Source organism: Ursus arctos, unplaced genomic scaffold (assembly GCF_023065955.2).
Source record: "Ursus arctos isolate Adak ecotype North America unplaced genomic scaffold, UrsArc2.0 scaffold_7, whole genome shotgun sequence".
NCBI classification, from domain to species: Eukaryota; Metazoa; Chordata; class Mammalia; order Carnivora; family Ursidae; genus Ursus; species Ursus arctos.
The window spans coordinates 65958381-65986201 of NW_026623089.1; positions in this window are offsets into that span (position 1 = coordinate 65958381).

A 27821-nucleotide genomic window follows, 5' to 3' on the forward strand; every position below is an offset into this window, starting at 1 on the left:
CCTGCTTCCAGAGAAGAAGGAAGAAGATGGACTTTGAGCAATTTCCGCTGGCACAGCACTGGGGCCCCTGAGGAGCAACCAGAGCCCCTGAGAGTACCCTCTTCTTAGAAACCGTCTTCCCTAAAACCCGGCAGCATTCCCTTTGGGATTCTGCTAGCCCTCCTGTCTGCGGGAATCACAGAGCACTCACCATCACCACAGACCCTTCCAGACTGTCCTTGGCATACATTGTTCAAAAACCTCTCAGAAATTTTATCCATGGCCCCGCACCCCCAGCCCCAGGCAAACTGCTGGTGGTGAGGTCATCAGAACCCAACTTCTCAGATATTCACTAATTTCTGTATTGGGGCAGGGTGGGGGGGGCACTTCCTGTTTTGTGAAATTTTAGTGGAAAGGTTAGCATCCTTGAGCATCATGAAGGTGGTAAGAGTCAGACGCTAAGTCTGTTTAAGTATTCTATCACAGAAAAGGGGTTCATGAATGTTTCACCTGTGATCACCTGGGGGGAGAGTAATTAATTAAGAGTCACTTCACCTTCTGACTTTCTCTGTACTGTCTTCCATTTCCTATAAACTTTGAGCAACTCTTCCTGAAGACATTAGGACCCTCGGTAGGGATTCTAGTTTTCCAAATGTCCTCTTTTTAGCAAATGGAAACCCCTGAGGCCTCAGGACACTATGATATATGTTTTCATTTGTAACTGGCATTGAGTTTGGGGGCCTCAGATGGACGGTTTCCCGTCTTGGACTGCAGCAAATGTGAACCCTCTTCCACTCAGGGCTTCCTCCAGATACTACCAGAGTCAAATCCCACCACAGGAGGCAGAACTCCACCTGTCAAGACCTTGCAGTCCCTCACCACCTACTACTTTCAGGAAACCCTCTTTTGGCTTGGTTGGCATATCTGTAGAAGGGAGCTACTTAACTCATACTTCCTGACTTCTGGATCTTGAGAGGATTAAATGAGATAATGCATGGGACGCTTCTAGCCAGAGCCTGACGTAAGTTTTCGATAAATGTTCACTATTACTTTTATTGTTGCTGTTTGCTCATAACTGGTGTGAGCTAGGGACACTGCCACCCTTATAGATTTGTTTCTGTTGAGCAAGGAAAGCCAACAAAAGTTCCTAAGGTGACTGGTATTCCCTGCAGAATATTCTTGACTATAACTTAGGAAACATAACACTGTTTGTACTTTATAAATGGATGCTGTCTACTTTGCTGGCAGATTTTCCATGCATCCTTTTTTTTTTTTTTTTTGAGTTTGTTTTATTTCCCCTTTAAAATTTTAGGAGAGTTGGATGTTCAAAATATATTTTGGAAGCTCACATATCTGAAGAAAATCCTTTATAACAAGGCATTCGCTTTCCTGTTACTAATAAGGATGTTAATAAATAATGAAATAGCACTTGGCACTTACGTAATTGTGCTTTCCATCCTTAGAAGGATTTGCAAACATTAACTAGCTCTTGCAATCATTGCTTCTATAAAGTAGGAAAGCATGATCTCTCCTCCATTTGTCAAAATATCACAAACACCCAGTAAGTGAACCCCATGTTTTCTTAGTGTTCTTTTCTGTTATTTGTTTTTAACAGGGACGAGAGAGAATTCCATCTTGGCTTTGCATGTACTCAAATATCAAAATTTGATTATTTTTAACCATTGGGCCTCCCTACTCAGGAAATAATAGCTAAATCTGAGTGGAGAAAATTCCGACTCGAACAGTCTTGTCCCTTTGGGGTCGGAGCATGCTTTGTTCTATTTATTTTCCCACAAAAGGGATGGGGCAAAACTCGAAACCAGAGTTGACCAATAGAACTTTCCGAACTCTGGAACAGTGCTATATAATCTGCAGTCTTGAGGCCAGCATCCACCAGCCACATGTGGCTACTGAGTGCTTGAAATGTAGCCAGTGTGACTGAGGGACGGAATTTGTAACTTAGTTTAATACGAATTACTTTGAATTTAGATTGAAGTAGCCACATGTGGCCAGTGGCCACCATACTGGTCAGTGCAGCCTTGACACCTCCGACAGAAGTTGCCTCTGCACGGAAGAGGTATTATAGCCACGAGGAAAGTATCTGTATGTCCCTATTTTAAAACTTGTCTTTTAAAGTGAGTTCTTAGGTCTTTAAAATAGATGGATCTGGCCACTCTGAATAGTCTCTGGAAAAGTCAGGCTTGGAACTCCTGGAACCCTAGCAGGGCTGTTGATGTGCAATCAATCTTTAATGTTCTGTGCAAAGTAGCCTCTACATCAAGGTCGTATCCAAATGAAGAGAGTGTATTTATTGACAAGCAGGCTGCCTCAGGTTCATGAGGAAACCCTCTGCGAATGTTCCCTCTCTTCAGCAGGCTCTTCTAGAAATGAGCTGCTTTTTTAAGAGTAGAATGTGGCTGTAAATTAATAGTTTTTCTAACAAAAGTGCCTGCCAGTGCCAACTCGTGATTTTCTGGTTGTTATCAATTTGTTGTTAAGCTATCTGTGTACGTGCAAAATACGGATGATGGCTCTGTGAAAAGGAGTCCAGAAAGGGCAGGTCTTAGGCTGGAGAAGTGGGTCAGGTAGAAACGAAACAAAACGAAATCATTGTCCCATTTGAAAATGAAACAATCAAGCAATTTGGACCACTGCCAAAATGCAAGTCCAGAAATGCTTGTTCTAGAAACGCAGGTACCATGGAACAGATGGTAGGCGTCCTCAGGGGAAAAAAAAAAAAAGTTTTTGATAGGAGTTAATAGTTTTGACCCAAAACCCCTGGGAAGCCTTGCCAAGTTGGGTGGGGCTGGGATGGCTCGTTCAGGAGCCAGCAATGAGATGTGGCACCCTGTGTCACTTAAGGAGTGTAAATATACACGCTACTACTTCCTCTTTAACTTTTTTTTAGAGAGGTGGGAAGGGGGAGAGGGAGAGGGAGAGAGAGAACCTTAAGCAGGCTCCATGCACTGCACGGAGCCCGATGCTTGGCTAGATCTCACCCCCCTGAGATCATGAGCTGAGCTGAAATCAAGAGTCAGATGCTTAACTGACTGAGCCACCCAGGCACCCCTAATATTTCTCTTTAAAGCAGAACACGGGAGCAAGCAATCATCAATAACAATTAAAGCTGAGATGGAACGTACTGATTTATATTAAGGTATGTGAATTTATAACTCGCTCTGTATTAAGCCATCTTTTAAAACACGCTAAGGGTTAGCAGTTATGCTCTGCACATTTATTGACCACAGTGGTTATCTATCACTGCGTAATAAATCTCTCCAGGGGCATAGGACAACAAATACCATTTATTTTCTCTCCTGCTTCTGGAGGCAGGGATTCCGGAGTGGCTCAGTTGGATGGTTCTGGCTCAAGGCTTTTCTGAGGTTGCCAGCTGGGGTCACAGTCATCTGGACGTTCGACTGGGGCTAGAGAATTGCTTGGAAGGTGGCTCACTCACACGGCTGGCAAACTGGGGCTGACTGGTGGGTTTTCTGCATGCAGGCCTCTTGAGAGTGTGCCTTTACCGTACGGTAGTTGGCTTCCCCTGGAGAATGCAATGCACGAGGCCGCGTGAAGGGGCATTTTATGACCTGGCCAGGGAAGTCACGCCCCCTGCCCCTGCCACATTCTATGAGGAATACGGGCCAGCCCTGGTTCACGGTGCGAGGGGAACAGACAAGGCAGGCTAAGATCATTTGGAGCCATCTTGGAGGCTGGCTACCACAACAGAAAACATATTTTTAGAATAAAGGTATAACTGATGACTGATTGAAGCTACAATGAGATGACATGTTTTACTCTTCACATAAGTGAACATTTTAAAGAATAATAATGTCCCACACTGGCCTGTGGGAGGGACGGAGGGCATCAGGGAGGAAGGCCCTCTCCCTCATGGTGGGTAAAGGTAGTATGATCAACCCGGAGAACAAGTAGACACCAGAATTTCAGATGTGCACACCTTCAGTCCTGCTGCACTTCTGCTCCGAGCCATTTCCTAGAGAAGTGCCCACAAATTGCACAAAGAGCCATAAACTAGAATGTTCCCTGCTTTTTTTTTTAAATAATAACAAATTAGAAATAATCCAAGTTGTTTCTTCCTAGGTGACTGGTTGAAAAGCTATGGTTGTGTGTCCAGGTTGTACATCTCTGAATATACTAAAAACTGAATTATATACCCTAAGTACATAAATGCTATCGTATCTGACTTCTGTCTCAGTCAAACTGCTAAAAGACAGTATGGTGCATCCACAGAAAGGACTGTGTGCAATGCTGCTATAAAAAATTATGATGATTATAAGCCGTCCAGGATTTCCTAAGTGAGAAAACAAAATAGAGCAGCATATTTCATATGCTACCTCTGGGGCAAAAAAAAAAAAAAAGAGTAGACAATCATACCATGCCCTTATATCTACAGGAAGAAATACTAGAAGGAGACAGAAGAAAGGAAAGATGGAGCAGGTAGGAGAGGAAGGAGGTGGGCAGGATTCATCTCCGTGTATACCGTGTTATATCATTTCGATTTTTGAGCCACTGGGATGTGTTACCTAATGAAAAATACAATAACATTATAAAATGTGTCTTATAACTTTTACAAGTTCTGGTTCTGACTCAATTATTAACTAACTCTGCAGTCGAAGAAATGCCACTTTTCTGAGTTTCCGATTTGTCTTCTGTCAAGTGGATTTATTGGTCTTTGATCCCTCAGCTGTCACTGGAAGGGTTTCCTCAGCTCCATAGGCTGTTCCCTACAGCCACACTCCACCTGCCACCTGAATTATAGGTCTGCTGTCTGAGAGCACAGAAGCTTCTGGAGAACTTGATCCATAACCCACACCTCCATGGAACGTTCTGACCACATAACTGCGGGGTGGAGAGGGACATTGGTAACTAAGAGCAAGAGCCACATCTGGTCTTACAGATAAAATGAGTAAAAAAGGAAATGAGAAGAAATGCAATTTTGCAATAGCACAAAGTGGCCAGAACAGGGTGGGAAACAAGACAAGCGGAATATTTAAATGACAAGACGGTGACATATAGACGTCTCATGCCATCATCTCAGATTAAGGGTTTACTGCAAATATAGATGACATAACAGAGCTGCGGAGACCCTCCCTGCCCCGTGCCCCCCACCCGCAGATCGCCGGCATCCCCACACCACAGCCACCACTGGCTCAAGCCCTCCTGTTAACACACGTGGAACCAGAGTGACACATTGAGCGGCTGGAGCTCCCGAGCGCATGAGCATGGTGAGAGCAGAGCCCGCAGTTAGCTCCAACATAGACGGAAACAGATCCCTGAATGGAAAGAGCACAGAGATGCGGAAGGAGGCCTAGGTGGGCATCGCCGTGAAGACAGCTGAGAGGCAGAAAGAGGCCCTCGTACCCCAGGAGGAGTTTGGAAAACAGCAAAGACTAGACTTGCTTCCTTGACCCTGAATGCTTGAAGGCTGTCATGTTGATGAAAGCATCGAGTTTGACTTTTCTGGAAAGCTTGCTGAACTGGTGGCACTTAGAGGGAGGAGTATGGCTCCAAGGAAGGAGTTTCTGGTGGGGCTGTGAGCCCCCAGAGCAGCCTGGCTCTGGGGTAGGGGGCTCCCGCCACTTAGGCAAGCAGCCTGCAGGACTGCCTTCTGTCGAGGATGCTGGACAGCCTCGTCCCACCCCAGCTACAGATCCCAATCACCCAGATGGGCTTGTTACAAATCAGCATCCCAAACCTCATTCCTCGAGACCCAGTTTAGCAGGTCAAAGGGGGGCCCTAGAAGTTGTAGTTCCAACAGGCACCCAGGTGACTCTGGGACAGTAGTGTGTGAACTGACATTTGGGAGACACTTAGATGAATAATCTAGAAATGACTCATTTCAGAGTTTCATTTTCTCTAGAGTTCACTCTGCCCCAAGGAGAGGTCAATTATAGTAATCTTTTCTCTTTCTTCCCAAGAAAGAAAATGACTTGGTTCTGCAGCCTTTGCCATGGCGACATTTCCCTGTGAGTTCTGTATTTCATTGCCCCAGTGTTAACTCCACCGGAGAACACGGGGCTGCGGGGGAAGCATCATAACCCCCCCCCAGCCCGGCACGGGCTCTGATATGGAACTGATGGGTCGCCGTGGAGCAGTGCTCTCCCTGGGAAGGATGCCTGGCCTCTTCAGGGGGGGCTTGTCATTGTTCCAGGCGTCTGGACAAGGGCTGGGCAGGGTGAAAATGCACCACGTTGGGCTTGAGGGGGATCAGGGTTCATGTCTTTTGTGGCCTGACCCTGAGCTTATCATCAGACTTTCCTGAGCCTTGGTTTTCCATCCGTAAATACACTAGGTAATTTTTCAGATAATTGTATTAGCTCTTTAAAGATTTTATTAAGTCATCTCTACACCCAACATGGGGCTCGAACTCACAACCCTGAGCTCAAGAATCCCGTCCTCCACCGACTGAGCCAGCCGGGCGCCCCTCAGATATATTTTAATGAATTCTGAGTATATAGTGACTAGCATTTACTGAGTTCTTACCACGTAGTACTTTCTCTGTCGCACGTGTATGTGTACACACACGTACATATATATATGTGCATACACGTGTACACACGTGTGTGCATGTGCTCATGTAGATGCACGTGCATACGCACCATGTGTGTATACACAGGCCTCATATGTGTATATTCACATACGCATGTATGTAAATATATGCACGTGTCTGTGCACACATGCATATAAGTACGTACGCACAAGTACACATGCATGTATGTGTCCGTTTACTGTGTTTATCTGCATGTTTATTTCTCATCCTTACAATAGCCCAAAGGTTTTATGACTTCCATTTTCTGGTACAGAGAGTAAAGCCTCGGGACTGTGGGCATCTTCAGGCAGATCTCATAGCTGCTGAGTGACTGAGCCAGGATGTGAACTCAGTTCTTTCTGCCTCCACAATCCAGACCCTTCCTCCTGTGTGGTGGTGTTTCTCTGGAAACAGTGGTTTGAGACCTTCCTCTGACTTTCTCACGGGCTCACTCACATAGGCCAGTAGGGGGCGCTGCATGTGTTGAAGCTGCTTGGCAGGGTTCTCCCGCAGCTGCCACTGCTGTCTCTTGTTGTGTAGGCTTCTTTCCCTCCCTCCGGGACCCTCATATGGCTCCTCACTCTCCCAGCCTTTCCAACTGCTTCTTGCTCCGGGCTTGGCCAGACCAGGAGGGACAGAGGTTTCTGGTTCCCACCTTGAAAGGACCCCAGAGTGTCTAGAGCTGAACTTCTGTTTCTAAGTCAGCCAGACTCCCCTCCCTCCCAGTTCTCATGCAGAGCTCACAATCCTTTCACTGCTGAGTCTAAACCCAGCAGGGCCTTAGGGCTCTTCCAAAAGCTGCGTACTCTGCATACCACTGTCCTATGTGCTTCACAGACACGCGCCCTGCGCCCCATCTTTTGCAGCTGCTTCAGACTGTCTTTGTCCTCCCCTTCCTCCCAAGGAGACAACACTTGGACTCCTCCTTTGTAGCCAACCACACCTGGGTCACTGACTTTAGTCTTCCTTGGCTTGATGCTCCATAGTCCCAAGCGCCCCTCCCCAAGCTGGGGCTGATCCCAGGACCTTCCCTACCTGCCTCTCATTGCACAGGAGGGGGAGGTGAGCTGTCTCTCTAAGCCTGCTTGGCAGCGGCGCTCCCCAAGAGAGCCCTGGCATTTTCTATCAGGATCTCTTTGCACCCAAAACAACTCCAAGCGGATGTCGAATCTACATTGAAACAGAGGTCTTGCTGTCTAAGTGCAAGCTCTGGGAACCTTCTTTATCGAACTGGCGAAGTTCTGAAAGTTTGATGACATACTGAGTGAGTGAAGATGTGGGGAAACAGCCCCTCCTCTATAACTGGTGATTGTAACTTGGTTATATTTCCAAGGAGAGCAGTTTGGCAACACCTATCAAAATGCCGAACGCATATACTCTTCACCCAGCTCTCCTACTAACTCCACAGTGTGTTTTTCTATTGCTTCTGTAATAGGTTACCACAAATTTAGTGTTTAAAATAACACAGGTTTACTATCTGGTGCTTCTGTATCTTGGAGAGTTAGAAGGCTCTGCTGGTTTCTCGCTTTCAAGGCTGAAACCAAGTGGTGGCCTGACTCTTACATCGAGTCCTGGGGAAGAATTTTGTTCCAGGCTCATTCTGATTGTTGGCTGATTTCAGTTCCAACTGACTGTAGCACTGAGGTCCCCCTTTCTTTGCTGGCTTTTGGTCAGGGCTCATTCTTGGCTTCTAGAAGCTGCCTGCATACACTGGCTCATGGTCCCCTCTACCTTTAAAGCCACCAATGGTGGACTGAGTCCTTCTCAAGATTCAGATCTTTCTGGCATCCCCACATCTCTCCTGCCTTTAGCTGGGTTCATGTGGTTAAACTATACACCCAGAGAAGCTAGGATAACCTTTCTTTTTTAAGGTCCATGATTGTAATCACATCTGCAAAGTCCCTTTCACCAGAGGACGTAGCATTTTCACAAGTTCAAAGGATTAGAGCATGAACATCTTGAGGGGGGGGCCAGTCTGCTCGCCACAGCCTCGCTTGCACAAAATGACTATAAGAGCGTTCACTGCAGCATTGTCATGATTGTAAAATAATGGAAGCAGCCTAAATGGGAATCAGTAGGCGGTAGATTATAAATTACGGCTGATACAGTGAAATATACTCCGCGGTTGTTTAAAAGAATAAATTGATATGGAAAGATCACATTCTTGCATTTGGTGCAAAAAAGGAGAATACATAAATGTTACTATTCAAAAAAGAAAGAATATATATCTATGTTTTATATATATAATATATGCTATATGTGCATGTGTGTATATAAATGTATAAATGCCCTACAATGTTTTTTTAAAAAGATACATAAATCTATTGGCAGTGGTAGCCTCCAAAGAGTCAGGAGCCTGGAGGGTAGCGTTATCAGGACGGCAGGGTGCAGGCACCGCCCTGGGCGGAGGCTGACTGCATTCCCAGCCCAGCTCTGCCCCTTGCCATCTCACTGAGTTAGAGAAGATAATCTCTCCTGGTTTAATCTCTTCATCTGTTCATGTTTTTAACCTTAATCTCTCCATACGTCACATCCTCCTCTGTAAATGGGAATGGTAATAGTAGCATCTCTCTCTCGAGTAAGGATTAAGTGAATTAGGGTATGTAAAGGTTTAGAACAGGGTCCAGCACAGAGTAAATGCCGTCTAAGTATTTGCAATCAAATAAATAGACTGTAGAGGGTGGGGGGATACTGCACCACATTACTAACCTGGTGACTCCCGCGTGAAACTCCTGGGCCCTCCCTGCCAGGGCGCCGTATCAGAGCGAGGGTCCGGAGAGGGCAGTGACTTGCCCCCATCACTCTGGCACAGTGGACTGGAGGTGGTGGTGGGCAGCCAAGCAGGGTCTCCCGGCTCCGGATTTGGTGGTCCAGCCCCTGCCCTGACACCCAAGCAGGCAGTGAGCCTCTGTTCTGCCGCTTCCCTTCCAGGAGGGCTTTTCTAGGGCTTTAGCAGCTGTAATAACGATTTTTACGGGAGGGCTTGTCTACCGGGCGTCTCTTCTGCCTTTCCCCCTGGGCTCCCCTTGCATGGCCCCAGATCCCAGGACGTGCGGGCCAGACGACTTTCAGTGGGCCTGCCGCCTCTCACTGTGTGTCTTGTTGGAGCTGTGAAATGGGTAAATTAAGACGGAGCAGTTTCAGCAGAAGAACCTGAGTCACTTGGGCTGTGTGCAATTTTCTGAAGCTCTGGGAAGTGCTCTCAGGGAAATACCAGAACGTTTTCAGAAGCAGCTCTCATCGACTGCCAAGGGAAGGCCTGCGCCATGACTCATTCAGGGAAAATTCAGACATTCCCATGATGAACCAAAAGGAAAGGAAGGGGAAAGGAAATAGGGAATTTGTACGAAACGGCCTCACTTTTAGCAGATGCTTGAATCCTGGCGTTCGTTCTCAGCACTTGTCCTGCCAAAAGGAGAAAAGGAAAGAAGTGGTGAACATCCCCTTCTCCTCTTTCTCCTGATTTCTTCTTTTTTCTTCTAATCATCCAGTATATGGGTCGAGTTGCCTCTAGAAGTCCCCGCCTTTCCCTCAGGAGCTGAAATGTCTCTACTGCAGTAAGTCAATGGAGTAAAAGTGGAAAGACCTTGGGCGGCGGGGGTCCCCCAGGGACCAGCCTGGCGAGGATGCGGGCCCTGCAGAAGCTCTGTGACCGTCGTCCAGAAGCAGACACCACCACCCAGCATACAGGATTGCTGCTCCCTTGTTCTCTCTCTCTGTCTCTCTCTGTCTCTCTGTCTCTGTCTCTCTGTCTCTCTCGTCTCTGTTTCTGTCTCTCTCTCTCTCTCTCTCTCTCTCTCTCTCTCAGCTACATCTTTGATTTTGGAGGCAGGAGAGAGCGAGGAGCAGTGTGCCCCATCAGGAGCGATGAGAAAGGCTGCCTCCCGCAGTGAGCTTTGGCCTCTGGGAAACAGAGCGTGGCTGTCTGTTAGAAATCTTTCTAAGGTACAGCTAAAGTCGACAGGTACTTGCCGAAGTGAGGCGCTCATAACGCAGCCAAGGCAGTGCAGCGACGTGCCAGGATGTGCCCAAGGCCAAACCCCGGGGAGCCGCGAGCCAGTCCAGCCAGCAGACCTCCGTCTCCATGTCCCGACGGTCACCCCCCTTGGGGAAACCTGCCCCGGGGGAGAGAGAGGAAAGGGCTGGGGTTTGCTGATCGCCTGGTTTCTGGGTTGCTCAGCAGACTGGGGTGGAGCCCTGACCGAGGGCTCTGTCTGGCTTCTGGGGGTCGAGATGGGGGAGCCAGGAGCCCCTGCTAAAGGAGCCCAGCCGGTTTCGGAGGAGGTGGACCTCCCCGGGCCCGCACCTGCACAGGGAGCAGGATCGGCCGGTGCCCACAGTGCGGGGTCAGGCACCCCCGGAGAGCCCCTCGGGCATGGTCTTACAGCGTCAACACGACTTCCCAAGCCTCACATACCTCACAAGCCACGAGAGAAACGGCCGCTTCCGTTGGACGAAGCAGCAATGGCCAGCGCTATTTTTGGTCCCGTTTTCAGGGTTTGCCTCCCATGAGGTAAATCACTAGTTATCCTGGGGTTTTCAGTTATTTTCTCTGGAAGCCCTGGGTTGTGCAGGAGCTGGAAGGTGGGAGGAGACTGAGCCTGGGGAGAGGAGGCAGAGAGCTGAGAAGGGCAGGCCCGTGGCCGCACAGACACCCCCCCCCCCCCGCAACCCCGCACTGGCTAGGGGCGGGGACCAGAGAAAAGTCAAGTCCTGCCTGGGAGTTAACACCCAGAGAGCTCTGGTACTTTCTGCAGTTCACAACTGGTCACTTTCGATGGGCTAAGGAGACAGTTTTTCTGAAAGAGAGTACAGACTTGCTGTCGAGTGCTCCTGGTTACAGTGGCCGTGTCCAAACCCTGCTTGCACACGTGCTCACTCTGTGTCTTCCCTGCTGAACGGACACAGACTCTCCGGACTTCGTAGCAGCCCTGCAAGACAGGGGCTCTGAGTATCCTCAACCCAGAGGCTGAACAGGCTTAGGGAGCTGACTCACCCGGAAGCACACAGGTGGGAAGGGCCTGAGCAGGGATTTGATCCCAGGCAGTCTGATTCCAGAACGAACAGAACCAGAATGGGTCCAGAAGAGTTACGGCGATGGACACCCGTGCCTTAGTCTGGTGGGGCGGCTGTCATAAAGTGGCACAGACGGGAGGCTTCCATGGACATTTGTTTTCTCACCGTTCCAGAGCTGCTAGTCCCAGATGGAGGTGTTGGTAGGGTTGGCTTCTCCAGAGGTCAATCCCCTGGGCGTGCAGACGGCCGCTTTCTCCATGTGTCCTTACATGGCCTTTCCTCCGTGCCCACACACCCCTGGTGTGTCTCTGTGTGTCCCAATGTCCCCTCCTTGTAAGGACACCAGTCAGACTGGATCAGGACCCACCCTAAGGGCCTCCTTTTACCTTAATTACCTCTTTAAAGACCCAATCTCTGAATATGGTCACATTCTGAGGCACTGAGGGGTTAGGACTCCAACATCTGTATTTGGGCAGATACTACTCAGCCCAGAGCACCCCCATGTCTCAGATGAAGAGACTGAGGCACCGAGTGGTTAACTCGTATGGCAAGTGGGACCAGCGCTTGGACCTGGGCAGACCAGTGGCAGGGTCCCGCTGCCAACCTCTGTCTCACCCTATTTGCCAGCCTCTCAGGCTGGGTCATTCCATCCCTTTATGTTTTGAGGCCATGACCTGGGACGTTAGAAAAAGAGGCTGCTGGGCTTACGAGAGCTGGTAGAGGCTAACATCAGATCCTATATCCGAGGCAGGAACAAAAAGGAATATCAGAAGTGTCTGATCTTACAACGAGTCTGTAGGAAGAAAAGAGGATCCAGAAAGCAAACTCCCTGGGTCACATTCCTCCAATGGGGCCCATGAATCCAGACCCTAGAACCTGGTTCCATGAAGAATTCAGGCCTGGAGTCAGACAGAGCGGGTATACACATGCTTCGGGCAAGTCCCTTGAACACTCTGAGCCTTCGTCTCCTCCATGAGGAGGATGCACGAGGCTGACCGTGAGCGTGACGGGAGATGGCACGCATTCCAAGCACCTTGCACAAGGCCGGGCACGTGGTGGGTTGTCAACAGGGGGAGGCTGTCCTGAGTGTGAGCCCACCTCGCAGTGGCGCGGCGGGAGGAGCTGGGAGAGCAGTAGCGCCTGGCCTGCAAGGAAGTGACAGCAGGCAGCAGCCCTGGGCCTTGATCTGAACCCCCCCCCTGGCCCCCACCCCGGGAGCCGGGACACTGGAGGGTGAGTCTATCCCTGCTTTTCTCCTCCCCCGGTTGCAGGCAGAGCCAACTATGCTGAGAGGCTTAAAATTCCAGACTGACTTCTCCCCTCCAATGGTTTGCAAAAGCCGTGAGTTTGAAAAGAAAGTCAAACTTTGAGCCTGAGAGGAGGGTAATGGGCCATGGGGGGGGGTGGGGGGGGAGGGCTGGTGCAAGTTTCTAGACAAAGCCCCAGGTGGCGCAGGCTGTGTCCAGGCTTTACTGGTGCGCAGAGGGGACAGCAAGATTGCCTTGGCCTGGAGCCAGACTAATCCTGGCTTCTTGCCTCAGGATCTCAGGGGCAAGAACAAGTCTCTGTTCCACGGGAGAGAAGGAGGCAACCCCAGGAATCCCGTCACCGAGGACCGGGAAGTGTGATGGGAACTTGCTCTGCCCCAGGTGGGACCAGAAGCGTCCTGGGCTCTGGGCATGGCCAGATCTTTAGCCAATGGCGTCTCTGGCCCAGGGAGAGCCCTTTATCTCCTTAGAAGTGCCTTTCCTTGGGACGCCTGGGGCTCTCAGTCAGTGAAGTGTCTGCCTTCAGCTCAAGTCATGATCTCAGAGTCCTAGGATTGAGCCCTGCATCAGGCTCCCTGCTCAGTGGAGAGTCTGCTTCTCCCTCTGCCCCCTCCCCCCAACCCCCGCTTGTGCTCTCTCTCTAATAAATAAATAAAATACTAAAAAAAAAAAGTGCCTCTCCTCGTCTAGAAAGCCATTCCGCCACGGTCAATGTTGCCTACACCTCCAATGTTGGGAAGACTAGGTCAAGTACGTGCATAGTTTAAAAATAACCAAAAGGTACTCCACAGAATCCAAAATACTCATGTGACCAGGTGTCATATCCCCCAAGAAAGCAGCCCCACCAGCTGGGCCTCCCCAAGCACCCCAGTGCAGGTTAGAGCCCCAAATGATTGACGCTGCCTGGAATATTCAGAAAATGCATTAGTAGTAAGCTCTGGGCATTTCCCTTTATTCTCCCCCAAAGGAGGTGTGTAAAAAATCATGACACGAGATAAGATGATTATCATCACAAGCTCCATGAAATGAACAAGTTAGCGGTTTGTTGAGCAGCAATGAGATATGAGAACACGCTGCTTACTGCAGAGGAGTCCATATAAAGGCAGCTTTTACCATCTCCACTTGTTCGTTCTTTCCTTCATTCAGTTCCATAAGCATCTATTTAGTACCTGTGGTCAAGCACCGTGCCAGCTCCTGGGGGTCTGCACACTATAGTACAAAAATACATGAACATGGTAAGCGGTTTGATAGGTGAACGTAGTGTTAAGGGAGTGAAGAGAAAGGGAAGTTAATCCTGACCTAGAAAATCAAGGAACACTTCCTGGAGGAGGCAACACTTGAGCTAATCTTCAGTGATGGCTGGACTTTTAGCACTTAGAGATGAGGAAGAGACTTATAGACAGAGGGAAGTGTGAACACAGCAATGGGTCAGGGGGGTGTAGGGGGTGCTAAGAGCTGGTCCCTGCTCAGAGTTGTCAGTTGGCCCCAGGTCCCCATCCTCAAGCCACCTCCCCTCCTCTTGACTATCCATCTCTCTTTCCCAAGATTCAGCTCTGCCCTGGTTCCACCGCAAGCTGGAGGTGAAGAAGGGAATCATTAGCCCCAACCGATACCACGGCCCATCATCACCCCTGGACGGGAACAGACCTGGGATACGGTGCCCCTTTCACTGCGCTCTTATGACAGGCTTGGTCCTGATTTTGCCTCCATACTGACCTAAAAACGGAGGGGGCACGTGGGTGCCCCTAGCTCTCTCCTCACTCCTGCCTTGGCCTGCCTGGGCCCACTTTGCTTCTCCCTCTGCCCTGTTCCTTCAGGTGTCCCAGAGTGGAACAGGAGAAAGACCATGTGTGCTTTCCTTAAAGCATAATTCCTGGGCGTCATGGCGCTAATGGCCTAGCAGTTTCTTTCTTTGTCTTTTGCTAACTGTTCCCCTGCCAGCCTCCGACAAGGAGCAAGTAGGGGGAAAACTCTCTGCTCACCACATAGGCCATGCCAAATTCTCCCCACATCCCCCCGAGATTGCAGGAATCTCAAATACAACAGTGCGGAGCCATTGAAGGGATCTGGGCTGGGCAGCCATATTTTCTGAGGGTGACTCTGGGGCTCAGGGCAGATGGGTCAGGGTGGGGGAGGCTGGAGGCAGGCAACAGTGAAATCTGGAGGCCGCTGCATTGTCTAAGGGAGACACGGTGAAGAATTGAACTCTGGAAAAGCCAAATGGAAGGAAAGGACGTGAAGACATGGGGGGTAGACAATTCAGGTGAGGCAAGATTACAGATGGTGCTAAGGTTTTGAGGCTGGGTGACCAGGAGGATGGTTGTGCTATTCGCTGAGTAAGGAAGGAAAGAGGGGGCGCTTGTGTGTGTGTGTGTGTTGGGGAGGCGGCTGGGGAGACGGACATGTTTAGATGGTACATTGAGTTAGAACAGTTCTCCACTGTAGCAGAGATGGACAGGGTGCACAAGGTGCCACTGGTTCACGACACTTGGCACAAGGTCAAGCCACGGGCCGGGGAGGGAGAAGTGGTGGAGGCCAATGTCACCAGGCCTGAGAAATGGCAGCGGAATGTTCAGCAGCCTGGCCCGGGAGGCCCATCCCTCTGCCCAGCAGAGGGAAACTCCCAGGGCAGTCCTGGTGTCTGTAAAGGGGGCTCTGATATGCTGTGTTCTCAGGCTGAAACCATTTCTGCTCCTCATAGGTATTTGTCCTGCAGATGGTCATGTTCAGCCTTCTGGGATGTTCCTCCTTACTCCAGCGTGAAACTGGAACTCTAGATCACGAAGCCTCTTTCAGGGAAACTCTTTGGAAGAATAATGAATTATCATAAGGGTTTTTCCACATGGCAGGAAACCGAGATCCATCAGCAAATCCTAAAAGAAGGCAGGTAGGAGGCAGATCGAATACGGAGTTTTGCCCAAAGTGGGCGAGGCATGATGGGAGTTCCTGTTTCTTTCCAGTGGCTACTTATCACCCGGAGTGTTCGTCTCCATCCGGCCTCAGATAACAATATGAATCATCTTCTCTTCCTCCTTCGCGGTGGGAGCAGATTGCCGGAGGGAGACCGCAGGAGCTTTTCTATCTCGAGCAGGTGAGCAGAGAGGTGAAGGTCGCCACTCCCTTGGAGAGGCGGGGGCAGGGCCGGCTGGAGGCAGCTGCCTGGTGACCGGCCCTCGGGATGGCTCCTTCTCATTGGTCACCAGACCCTGGGCAGCTTCCTCCCTCCCTCCGTGTGGCCTGTGTCCTCCCATGCGTCCCCACTGCAGCCCCCACCCTTGTATCAGCCCCTTCACGCTGCTGGGGGAGAACAGCACAGGCTGGGTGACTCGAACCACAGAAGTTTATAGTCTCCCCGTTCTGGGGGAGCGCAGAGCAAGCCCCAGGTGTGGCAGGGCTCTTTCCCCTGGGACCGTGTGGCAGGCCCGTCTGCCAGCCTTGGGCAGCTCGGGCTTGTGGAAGCAGCGCCCCGGTCCCTGCCTCCGTCCTCACGTGGTGCTGTGTGTGCATGTCTGTTTCCAAATTTCTCTTTTACAAGGACGCCAGTCCTACTGGATTAGGGCCCAGCCTCCTCCAGTGTGACCTCATCATAACGAATTACATCTGCACCAACCCTGTTTCCAGGTAAGGTCACGCTCTGAGGTACTGAGGGCTATGCCTTTGACATGTGAATTTGGGGGTGACACAGTTCAACCCATACCATCCCTCCCTTCTCTCTTTCAAAACCTTTTCACAAAGCCCTAGTCCCCAGAGGAGTCAATGGCTGCTAACAGTCCCAGTGCCCCCCGCCCCCCGTGCCCCGCAAGTATTAGCCTCACAAAAGAGGACCAGAACACTCAGCTTCTAGAGGAACCCGCACGCAGGAAACTCAGGCACCCGTCGGGGTGTCTCTGAGCTCTGGGCTTTCTGGAGCACCAGAAACCTTAAGCCCCGATCACCGCCTGCTGACCTTGCTGGGCCAAAGGCCCTCAGGCTCACTATTCTTCCCTTCTCTGAAGACCGTAGAGACAGGACCCCCTGAGAATCAATGGTTTTCATGTCCAGGATGTTTACCTGGAAAGAATTTTAGTCAATCCTGGGTTCAGATGTTTGCTTCTCTACCCACCTTTAAAACACTCCTTTGATTAAATATTACTCAAAGAATACTCGGAGCTTTGGTCCGTGTAAAAGAACAAATAATTCTGTCTTGGCGCTCTCTGCTAATAAAATTGTTTTCCTTTGTCCTTCTGAATTGCCTGCTTGCTTGCCACCCTGCTCACACCCCTCATCCATGAGACTTTGGAAGGACACCCTGTGGTTCAGGACAAGGAACTGGTGTCTGGCAGCGGTTGTCCTCTTAGACTCCCACAGGGCTGTCCGTAGAGACGTGCCACGTGCGATCCCAGTATGGAGGCGGCCACCAAGAGGAGTCGTGACCAGGTGTGTGTGATACCTGTCACCATGGGGCCACCCCCAAGAGCCACCCCCAGGTTGGCCCCAGCCCCAGAGGTCTTGCTACCTGGGCCTTCTTAGAAATTTCTAAACAGGGTCAGACCAGTTTTCCGGTGCCCCCTTTCCCCTTGCTCACCTTCTCCAAAGGGAATTACGAATCATCGATGGGGAGAGAGGTTTTCGGGGTGGGGTCAGGGCTGGAAGGGAAGAGCTGATGATTCATCTCAAAGCTGCATTTGCGTGCACACACGACGATTTCTGTTTGAAGGATACTCTCGTTGGGAGGACAGGTGATCAGGAGACCTTGCCCACAAGAGCTTTGGGGGAGCTTCGCACCTCAAATGTGGGCTCCATTCTCCAGCTCCAGCTCTTCCCTGGAGGAGTCACACCTGTTTCCCACAGTCAGGCTGGTCACCCGAGCCCCCCCGCCACCCCCCACCAATTTGCGTGCCGCACCCAGCCTATGGCCAAGGCTACAGACACAGCAGAGAGGGATGATTCCCTGGATCCCAGCTGAAGGGACTCCTTCCTTCCGAGAGGAAATGCCTTCTCCATCATTACCGCTCAGTTCCCAAAGTGCTTGACTCTTGCATCATGACCTCTTGGTCTGGGTTTGTCCAGTTTAGATTTGTAACTGGTCTCTTAACTCTGCTGACAAGAACCCCACAGCATGTGGCCTGCAATCACCAGACTCTACAAGCAAGGGCCTGTGCAGCCGGAGCGGGGCCATCTGGAGCTGGGGCGCTGCCTACCTGGGGATCTCCGAGACTCGGATTCCATGACCCCAGTTGCGCCATGTTTTCTCAAGTGTAGAATGGGGATCAGAATAATTTCCACTTCATATCACTGGGATGATGAAAGGGGGCTGTCCACACAGCAAAGGGCCTGCCATGTTGCTGAATCTTGGTCATTGTTAATGTGACCACCACTGGCAGGGAGGCCCACAACCTCAACACAGCCATTCCACTGGCTGAGAGAACAGTGGCTTCCAAGAACTGCAATTCTTGTGGGAGTGACTTCATTGGGCTTCCCTGCAAGGCAGATCCTGAGACAAGTACATGGGTGAAGTGGCTTATTTGGGTGTTGATCCCAGAGGAGGAATGAGGGAGCAGAGAGAGGGAGATGGAGAGGAAGGGTGGGTTGTCAAGGCTTGACTGTGTCAGACCCTGGGAGAAGAGTGACTCCTGGAGCCAGAGCTCTGAAGGACTGAAGGACAGGAACTTTACCCAACAAGCCACTTCCTTACCCAAGCTTGCTCCTTGGGGCTTCAAATCCCCTGGACCTCTCAGGTGTCAGACTCAGGGCATCAGTAAAGGTCCTGGGGTAGAAAGTAGAAGGACACAGGCCTGTGGCCGAGTGCTAATTGCTGGAACTAAGTCTAAATTTGTGGCAGCAAAAATTGGGGGGTGGGCCAGAAGATGTGGTGGGCCTTCCAGGGATGTCTGCTACAGGGAACAAGACCAGAAAATGGGGCTACCGTACCCACAGAGGCTGTGTATGTGTAAGTTTTCACTTTTTCATTTCAGTTATACTTCTGTATAACAAAAGTAATACAGGCTCATGGTAAAATTCGAATAATTTACAAAGTTGTCAAATGAAAAGTAAATAAAAACTCCTCTTTCACCCAAACCTTGATTCCCGATCTCTAGAAGTAACTTCATTTTACGGTTTCTCATGTTCCCCTCTCAGTACTCTATGTACATATAGACACAAATACCCATTTCTACCCATTTTCGTTTTCCCCAAAATGATTCCCAACCATACATATCGCTTTTTCATGAACTGGCATCTCCCAGAGAGTGTTCCATATCAGCACGATCGATCTAGCTCATTCTTCTGAACAGTTGAATAGGAATCCATTGTCTGGTTGCACCTTAATGTACTTACTACTAATGGACATTTAGGTTGTTTCCGGAATTTGCTATGATGAACAATGTTGCAAGGACCATTCTTATATGTTGTGCTTGCTTCTTCAAATATACCTATAGAGTAAGAGCTTTGAAATTGTTTCATGAAAGCCATGTGTATTTAAAACTTCAACATTTATTTATTTACAATTTTGGCGGAGATTGCTAATGGCTCTGCAAACGCATTATATCAATTCACATTCCCACCAACAGGGTGCCAAAGGGTGGGCTTCCTCACACCCTGCCATGCTAAGAATTATCCAGTGTTTTCAGCGTTGCCGATTCGTTGTGTAAAAATAATCACATCTGGTTGCTTCAATGGTGTAGCAGTGAGGATGAACATCTTTCCATGTAACTATTGATGATTTTTTTTAAAGATTTTATTTATTTATTCGGCAGAGAGAGAGACAGCCAGCGAGAGAGGGAACACAAGCCGGGGGAGTGGGAGAGGAAGAAGCAGGCTCATAGCGGAAGAGCCTGATGTGGGGCTCGATCCCATAACGCCAGGATCACGCCCTGAGCCGAAGGCAGACGCTTAACCGCTGTGCCACCCAGGCGCCCCAGATTTGTATTTTTTTTTTAAATAAAACTGCCTTCATCTTAATTTCCACTGTACCATTCATATTTTTCTTGGTGATTTAGACAAGTTCTTTGCATGTCAAGAGGGTTTCAATGATTGAATCACCAGTGTGAGAATTCTATTTGGATTCTTTATGTCAGATTTTCCCTGACCTGGCTTATAATCTGAGTCACCTGGGAAGGTTGATAAAGTACACATTCCTGGACTCCCCCCAAGAATTCTGGATCCAGTGTGTCTGGGGTGCGGTTCCAAATATCTGCATGCTTTTTTTTAAGCTCCCCAGGTGATGCTGATGATCAGATTACTCAGCGTTTGGCATAAAGACAGCCGAATTTATCACCCTCGGGTTTCCCTTTTTGTAAGATAGGTTCCCATCTCCTTAAAACACAGGTCCCGGGGTCCATCAATGGTGCTCCTTCCCAGGTGTGTTCTCACAAGGACTCAGAGGACAAGAGAGGAGAGACTCAGCACAGCTGACCCTGCCCCACAGTGGACCTGAACCCCTCTAGGAGAGCATTGCCCAAGACCAAGAGAGGCAGCAGGCGCCCCAGCTCCGACTCCCCACCAGGCAGATCAGGTGCCGCCCCCTGCCGCCCCACACCCACTCCCTCCCAATGGGGAAATAACCCATTGCTTGCTTAGGGTAGAATTAGGGTGTGGCACACCTTTTCTGTTTGGTTAGCTGGTTTCCTTAAGGCACCTGTTGCTGGCCCTCCTCCCAGATAGTGAAAGGCTGACTCATTCTCCTTAACTTGATTGATAATGAGCTTCTTCCCACCCCCTACCCAGAGCCAAGTTCAACTCTCCATGATCAGACCTAGTATTCTGGCAGTTGACAGCGAAGCTGTTCCCCTCAATGAGGGAGGGAATCTTTCTTCTTGCTCTGATGTCATTGTCATCAGGTTCTCATCCCTCCCATGTGAGTGTGAATTGCGGAAATTGATTAAATTCAGCTGTTTGTAACTCAGAATTCATTTTCCCATAGAGACCCTCCTTGGATGAAAGTGAACTGCCAGCGTAGTGTTTATTTAATAAAGTCCATTTTGTCAGCAGTGGGAGAGTCTGCGTTGTGTGAATGGAGGTCTCGGTCCTTGGGTTCCTCACGAGATTTACGTGGGGGCCCGTGCTCTACTAAAGACAGCCAGAAGGCAATTGGCCAGCATAACGCAGTTTATTAAATCGGAAGTACACTTTCAAGGTGAGAGAGCAAGCAGGTTCCTCCAGGTGGAGCCCACCCCTCCATTGTTCTGGGATTGGATATTATTGGGTCGCCCCAGGCCGGGAAGAGCTGGGATGCACAGTGGGGTGGTCTCTAATGGAGGCTGTTTCCAATCCTCTGGGAAACTCCTCCCGCAGGCTGGGAAAAGGAGTTTTTGACCCTTCAAGGTTGGTACCCAACCATCAAGGCAGCCTTTCTTCATGGGACTGGGTTGGGAGGGAGCTGTACCTGCAATGCCAATGTATTGTAATGAGTCTAGGGGTTACCCCGGAGCAGAGGCGGGAGAGGAGAGCGCCTGTTCTGCACCTGTGGCTCTTCACCTATCAGGCCCAAGTTCTTGGAAGCCACAAGGGTAGAATACGGTGTTCCCCCACTCCTGGGCTTTTAACGTGTAGCTCATTTATCACCACCCTTGCCTCTAGCTCCTGTCTCTATCATTCCCCCTCAAGGACTTGGGACTCTGCCTCCGGGCATTCCTTCCACTGCGCAGGTCTAGCTTCTACCTGACAATTTCACCCGTGGGGTGGATGGATGTCAATCCCAAGGGGCCAGGTAAGCAGGGCAGCAGTGTCTCCTCTTGTGACCCTGGCTCTTGCATCAGTATGGACCACCAGAGGTGCTCCCCACCTGGCTCGACACAGCAGGACCTGGGCGGGGAGGGCCGTTCCCAGAAGTGTCCAGGAAGTCAGAGGAGAGAAGCTCCCATCCTAGAAACTGTCCATAAATGTTGTTCATAAATTAGACAAATTCAGGTTTTACAAGTTGGGGACCTCCGATATTTCATAATTGTGCTGCTTCACAGTCTAAGTAACGCCAGACCAGCTCAGCCTATTTTATGCAAAGAAATGCTTAGAAAATAGATCAAGTTTAAGTTCATAAATAAAACTGATTTATAGATTATAAAATCCACTTTTTAAAAACTCTGGCACTAAAACAAATTTATGACTGGCCACAACCCACAAAATCTGTTTCTTACTTTCCCTCAAAAAGGATTTGATTTAAGCACACTTCTTCCCAAACCTTTCCAAATGCTAAATTCTAATAACACTCCAACTTATCAAGACCTGCTCAGTCCCAGGGGTCCCCACCCAATTAGGTGGCTACTTTTTCTCTAAGGCTGGGAAATACAGGACTGGCTACCAACGGTCCTCCACCCCCAAATTGCCCGATGGCAAGTCCCTTCATTGACCATGACTTTCCACTAATCTTCATCTATTGTCCCTTTAAAAGGTCAAGGATGGTCACTCATAATGTCCTGTTTTTTCTTTTCCTTTTCTTTTTTCTTTTTCTTTTCCTTTTCTTTTTTTTTCTCTTTTCCTAAGTCATTTTGGGTGAGGGGAAAAAAGGCAGTGCTGCCTCTAAGATGGTGAAGGCAGAGATAGAACCAAAGGTTCTTACACCTGTTAAAAAACAAAAGTCAACCAAGTACACTGGAAAATCTAATTGGTTTTACTAAATAATTCAAGAATCGGGGGGCATTCCCCTGGAGGGCTGCTCTAAGGAGTTGTACAAAAATAGAAGGTTTTTATAGGAAGGTGGGGCAAGGAGTTACCAGCAACAGCAGAGAAAGGATTGTTTTCAGGCAAGGTCACCTTCCCTTAGGGGGACAGACAAGGGGTCTTATTAGGTGGATGACCTCATCTTCCTTTGGTGGGTGGAGAGGGCCTTATTGGTTCTGATCAGTAAATTCCTGACTCACCGGTTAAGACTTCCATTTCTGGGGGAGGTTGAAACTGCAATGGGGTTAGGTATTAAGACCCCGGTTTGGTGACTTGTCCTCAGTGACGCCATTTTGGGCTTGTGGGGTTTTTCCTGGCAGCCATGTGTACACTAGCCTCCAACCGTGGGGATGGCGTTTTATTTATCCCTGCCCTTCTTTCCAGCATTCTTATCCCCTGCCCCTGCTCGATTTTTCCCCTTTACATATATCCCCCTGCAGCATACTCAGTATCTTACTTATTTGTTAATAACCTTCCTAAGGGCAAGCATTTGGTCTGTTTTATTCACCATTATCTCACCAACCCCTAAAACAATTGCCGGCGCATTTTATATGCTCAGTAAATACTTGTTGAAGGAATGAATGTTGAGAATGTTGCTCAAGGTCTCTCTATTTTACATCAAATGTTTCTCTAGATTTATTCCTCTGTTTATGAATTTTCTCCTTCGCCTTCTTCCTCCTTGCAGCCTACTCTTTCCTGCCGGGTTCAGTTTCCCGACCCCTGAAACACGAACTTCGTAATTCTTCCAGTGAGGCTCTCTTTGCAGAAAATTATTTTAATCCTTGTTTGTCTGAAAATACCTTTGTTTTCCCCTGACTCTTAAATAATGTTTATATTGACATAGATTTCTAAGATATCAGTTATTTTCTCTTAGTTCTTTAAAATGAAATTCCAGCGGAGTCTACGTTCCGTTGTTGCTGTTGAGAATTGCACTGTTGATCTAATGGTATTTACTTTTTATGCTGTCTTTTTTTTTCTCTGGTTGTTTTTAAGATCTTTATGTCGGGTATTCTGCAGGTTCACTCTGATGAGTCAACATATGGATTTACTGTTCTTGATCTTGCTTGGGATTTCTCTGTCACACTCTGGGCCATCATCCCTGTGCCCTAATCACCCCAACTGGGGTACCAGAGCCTTCAAAATAGTCAATCCTGAGCCTACTTCCCCTACCTGTTCTTTCCCATGGAAATTACAATAAAGGTTCTTGCCCACATGTTCCCCTCCTCTCCACCTGCCTCCTGACCAGCCCTGGTGCTTCCTTGTGAGTCTCCCCTAGGGTGGCATCCCCCTCCTCTTGAAAGCTGTGAGTATAACTCTTAGGGTACCTGTCTTGAGCCACTGGCACAAAAATTCCAGAGACTACGTGACTCATAAACAATAAACATTTGCTTCTCCTAGTTCTGGAGGCTGGAAGTCCAATATCATGGTACCAGCAGATTCTGGTGGGGCCTGGTGAGGTCTGGTGTGGTCCTGCTTCCTGGCCATAGATGGCCATTTTGCTGTCCTCACAGAGCAGAAGAGGCAAGGCTGTGCTTAAGAGAGCAGGCAGTAGGGGCGCCTGGGTGGCACAGCGGTTAAGCGACTGCCTTCGGCTCAGGGCGTGGTCCCGGCGTTCTGGGATCGAGCCCCACATCAGGCTCCTCCGCTATGAGCCTGCTTCTTCCTCTCCCACTCCCCCTGCTTGTGTTCCCTCTCTCGCTGGCTGTCTCTATCTCTGTCGAATAAATAAATAAAATCTTTAAAAAAAAAAAAAGAGAGAGAGAGCAGGCAGTAATTAGACAGGAGCTGGAGACAAGGGCGGTGATATAAGGTGACGCATTCGAAGCCAAAGGATACAACGTTCTGACCTGTGGCTTCCAAGACCCCGGGGTCCAACAGACCAAGAGCCACAGGTGCAGAACATGCCCTCTCTTCTTCTACCTCTGTCCCAGGGTGACCCCTAGGTTGATTATAATTCACTTGCATTGAGGTTTTGGCTCCCCTCATCGGGGGAAGGCTGCCATGAGGTTTGGTACAAACTTGTAGGGTCAACCCCCCACCCCACCCCCCGCTCCTGACCTGTGGGAGGAGTCCCCCAAATGACTGGAAGCAGCATCCAGTAGAGACCATCCTGTCTATGACCCAAGACCCTGCTTACAGAACAAGAAAATAAACCCTCTAGCATCAGGGCCGTTGCCACGTCTGGGCCTGCTTACTCTCCCACCTTTAGAGTGCACTGTCCTTAAGACCCAGCTTAGTGCTCACTAATTTCCTTCTGGCCGTCTTTATCTGAGCACGGATCCTCATGTAAATCTGCCGTGGGGAATCCAAGAACCGAGACCTCCATTCACACAACACAGAATGTCCCACCGGTAACTCTAGGGGCACTGGTCCCATTCAGGAGGGCTCTGAATCCCAGAGGCCCCATCTCCAAACACCATCACATCGGGCATCAGGTTTCCAATACAGGAATGGGGGAGGGGGAGCGCCCAAATATTCATTCCATAGCGAGAACAAACCCTTTTTTCCATGGCATCATCTCCTGACCTGTCGGCCTCACCATACTTGAATAATAATAAATCCATATTTTAAAACAAAGAGAGAAGGGCACTCCTGATTCCAGGAGCACTGAGATCAAAGAACCTGGTGGGCTCGAGAAAATACCAAGGCCCGGTGTGGCTGGAGCAGAAAGAGGTCTTGTGGGCCTGTCCCTGGTGCAGTGGCGAGGGCCAGGGTGAAATGAAACCACGGAGGGCCTGGTGCCCTTTACTTCTATTTCTGCATCAACTCTACCACACACCACTACCCCCCAGACAACCTGCGACTTTGCACTTTTCAGAAATTCAGTGAGCCTGTCCCAACATGTTCTCTGGACTCACACACCCTATTATGGATCTTCCTCCTCTTTCCCTGAACCTACTCCTCCCCTCCTCTCCCCATGAAAGTTCTATCATCTTTGTCCTACCACTTGATCACTGATTTTTAGGGTAAATTCATCCAGGCTAATTTATTGTTGGGTACAAGTGGGTTACTATAATCTCCCTCATCTAGAACACACGTTCATCCATTTATTCAAAGAGTATGTAATGTGCTTATCGAACATGTGTTATGGGAGAGCTGCATCACACAGTTACAAGGCAATAGAGGACTTTCCAAGAAAAGAAGACAACGACAGATGAATTCAAAGGAGCAACCCTATGGAAGAACAGTAACCCCACTACAGGAAGCTGTAGGAGCAGACTCCTGGGAGGAAGCTGGGAGTGTACTTAGGTAGCTGAGGGTCTGCCCTGCTTGCAATGGTGTCCTGCTCACTCTGGCCTTCCTACCAGCCCAGGTCCATCCCCTGGTGTTCATGAATCTTCTGTATCTCCACTAGTCTCTTTTATTTAAAAAACAAAACCAAGTTCTTTAGACTTTGACTTTGCTCCCAGACAGCTTAGATTGGAGGGTGATGATTTAGTTTATGTGTCATTGGGTCCCCTGGCTTTTCATCCTGTTCAGATCGGGAACAGCCTCTTGGCCTTGACAAGAGATTTGGATTGTGTATTGACATAAGTCAATAGAGAGCCATAGATAGGTCTAAATCCCAGGAGTGGTTTTAAGAAGATTATCCTGGCAGCACCATGGAGAGTGTCTGGAGGAGTGTCTGTTACAGGAGAGATGATTAGGCCTCACAGAAGGCAGGTGTGGATGAAGACAAGGTGACCAGACAAATGGGAGGTGAGTTTGGGTGACATTGTGAAGGACAGCAGCCTTTTTCAAAGAGAAAAAACACGAGGAGAAGATTTAGAAATGAGGGCAACAAGTTCAATTTGGGGCTTGATTGAGCTTGGGGAAGATGGAGCTTGAGGTGCCTGAGGGACATTTGCTAGGGCATTGAATAGGTATTGAGCTTTGGGGGCCCAGCGTTCCACGGGGAGGTTCCAAGGCACACAGTGAGGTTTAAAAATTGTAAGGGAAGAGACGGCAGGTTCAAGTCATGAGAACAGACAAGACATATTTGCATCTGTGAGCCAGAGAATTCTGGGAAGGATCAGCTTATAGATGAAAGGAAACAGGGGTCACTACGACCTGGACACCGGAAGAGGGATGTTTCTGTAAGAGTTAAACAAACAGAAGAAGTGAAAACTCTGCCTTGAATCGAACTGGAGGGCGCTGGGAAACTTGGATAGGGCAGTTTTCTTGGAACATTGAAAGGCAAGGTGTTGTGGGCTGGCGAGCAGCTGGGGGTGAGCACGAGACCACCGACAGCCGGCTCATGTGTCCACTTTTTCAGGTGGGAGGTGCTGTTGGGGGTGGAAGGCAAGCGAGCGAGTGGGCTGCGGGCAGCGGAAGATCGGAGGATTATTTTTCAACGATACTGGAGAGCATCACTCCATAATAGGACAGCATTTTATTCCCCTCTGCTATGTCCTGGCCATGTATGTGTCCCATCCACACACCCAGCAAGGATAATGAAAAGGATAAAACAGAAAAAGAGGGTCTCGATGAAAAAATCCCACCATGAATACTATGGAAAGAAAGCTTGGTCTGTCTTGTAGTTGTTTCACTGGGTGGCTGGACCATAATGGGCCATTTTCCTCTGTCCCTCCTTCCAACCTCAAGACCCAGAGCCCCCGACACCTCCTCCATCCCAGCAGAAAACCAGATGGCACCTATGGAGCCAGCAGCCCAGGCCCAGGCCCAGAGCGAGGAGCCGCACAACCCGAGGGCTGGGCAGGGTGCTGAGGCCAGGGGGCAGCGTCCCTTGAGCTGGGCTCCATATTGTCAAAGTGACTACAGGGAGGGCAGAAGGAGAAGGCCATTAGCCCCAGGTCAAGGATCGCCCGATGGCCAAGAAGGGAGTTTCCATTCTCTTTCTATTGAGGAACAGTAGCCTTTCCTCTTAATGCTACACATGGCTGGGGTGCTTCTGAACTGGCAGGAGAGGGAGAAGTGGGTGACTCCGGGAGGAGGTGGATGCCGGAGAGGGTCCAGGGCACAGACCCCTGAGGCCACAGGAGAGGGTCCGGCTGGCTTGGGGAGGAGAGGGACAAGAGAATGTTGGCTCCAGATGGGCTCCATGTTCTCTGTGGAGTAAGAGGCAAGGTTGTTCTATGAAGAAGGCATGAGGAGGTTTGAGGAAAGTGACAGAGGCTGGAAATACCGACAGGATGGTGTGAGCGAACAGTTGTGACAAGAGCAGGGCGCTCGGAGCCCCGTGAGGGCTGGAAGGACAGGGTGTCCCCCACGAAGGACTGTGTGGGGACAGAGGAGGAGGGAGGCAGCTGAGCGTGGACCACGCATCACTGAGAGAGTGGAAGGAGAAAACTGGAATCAAAGCCAGAGAGGAGACCAGAGTTGAACATTTTCCCTCTGACTCATTTCCACACAAGGCTTGGGCGATGTAACTCCCC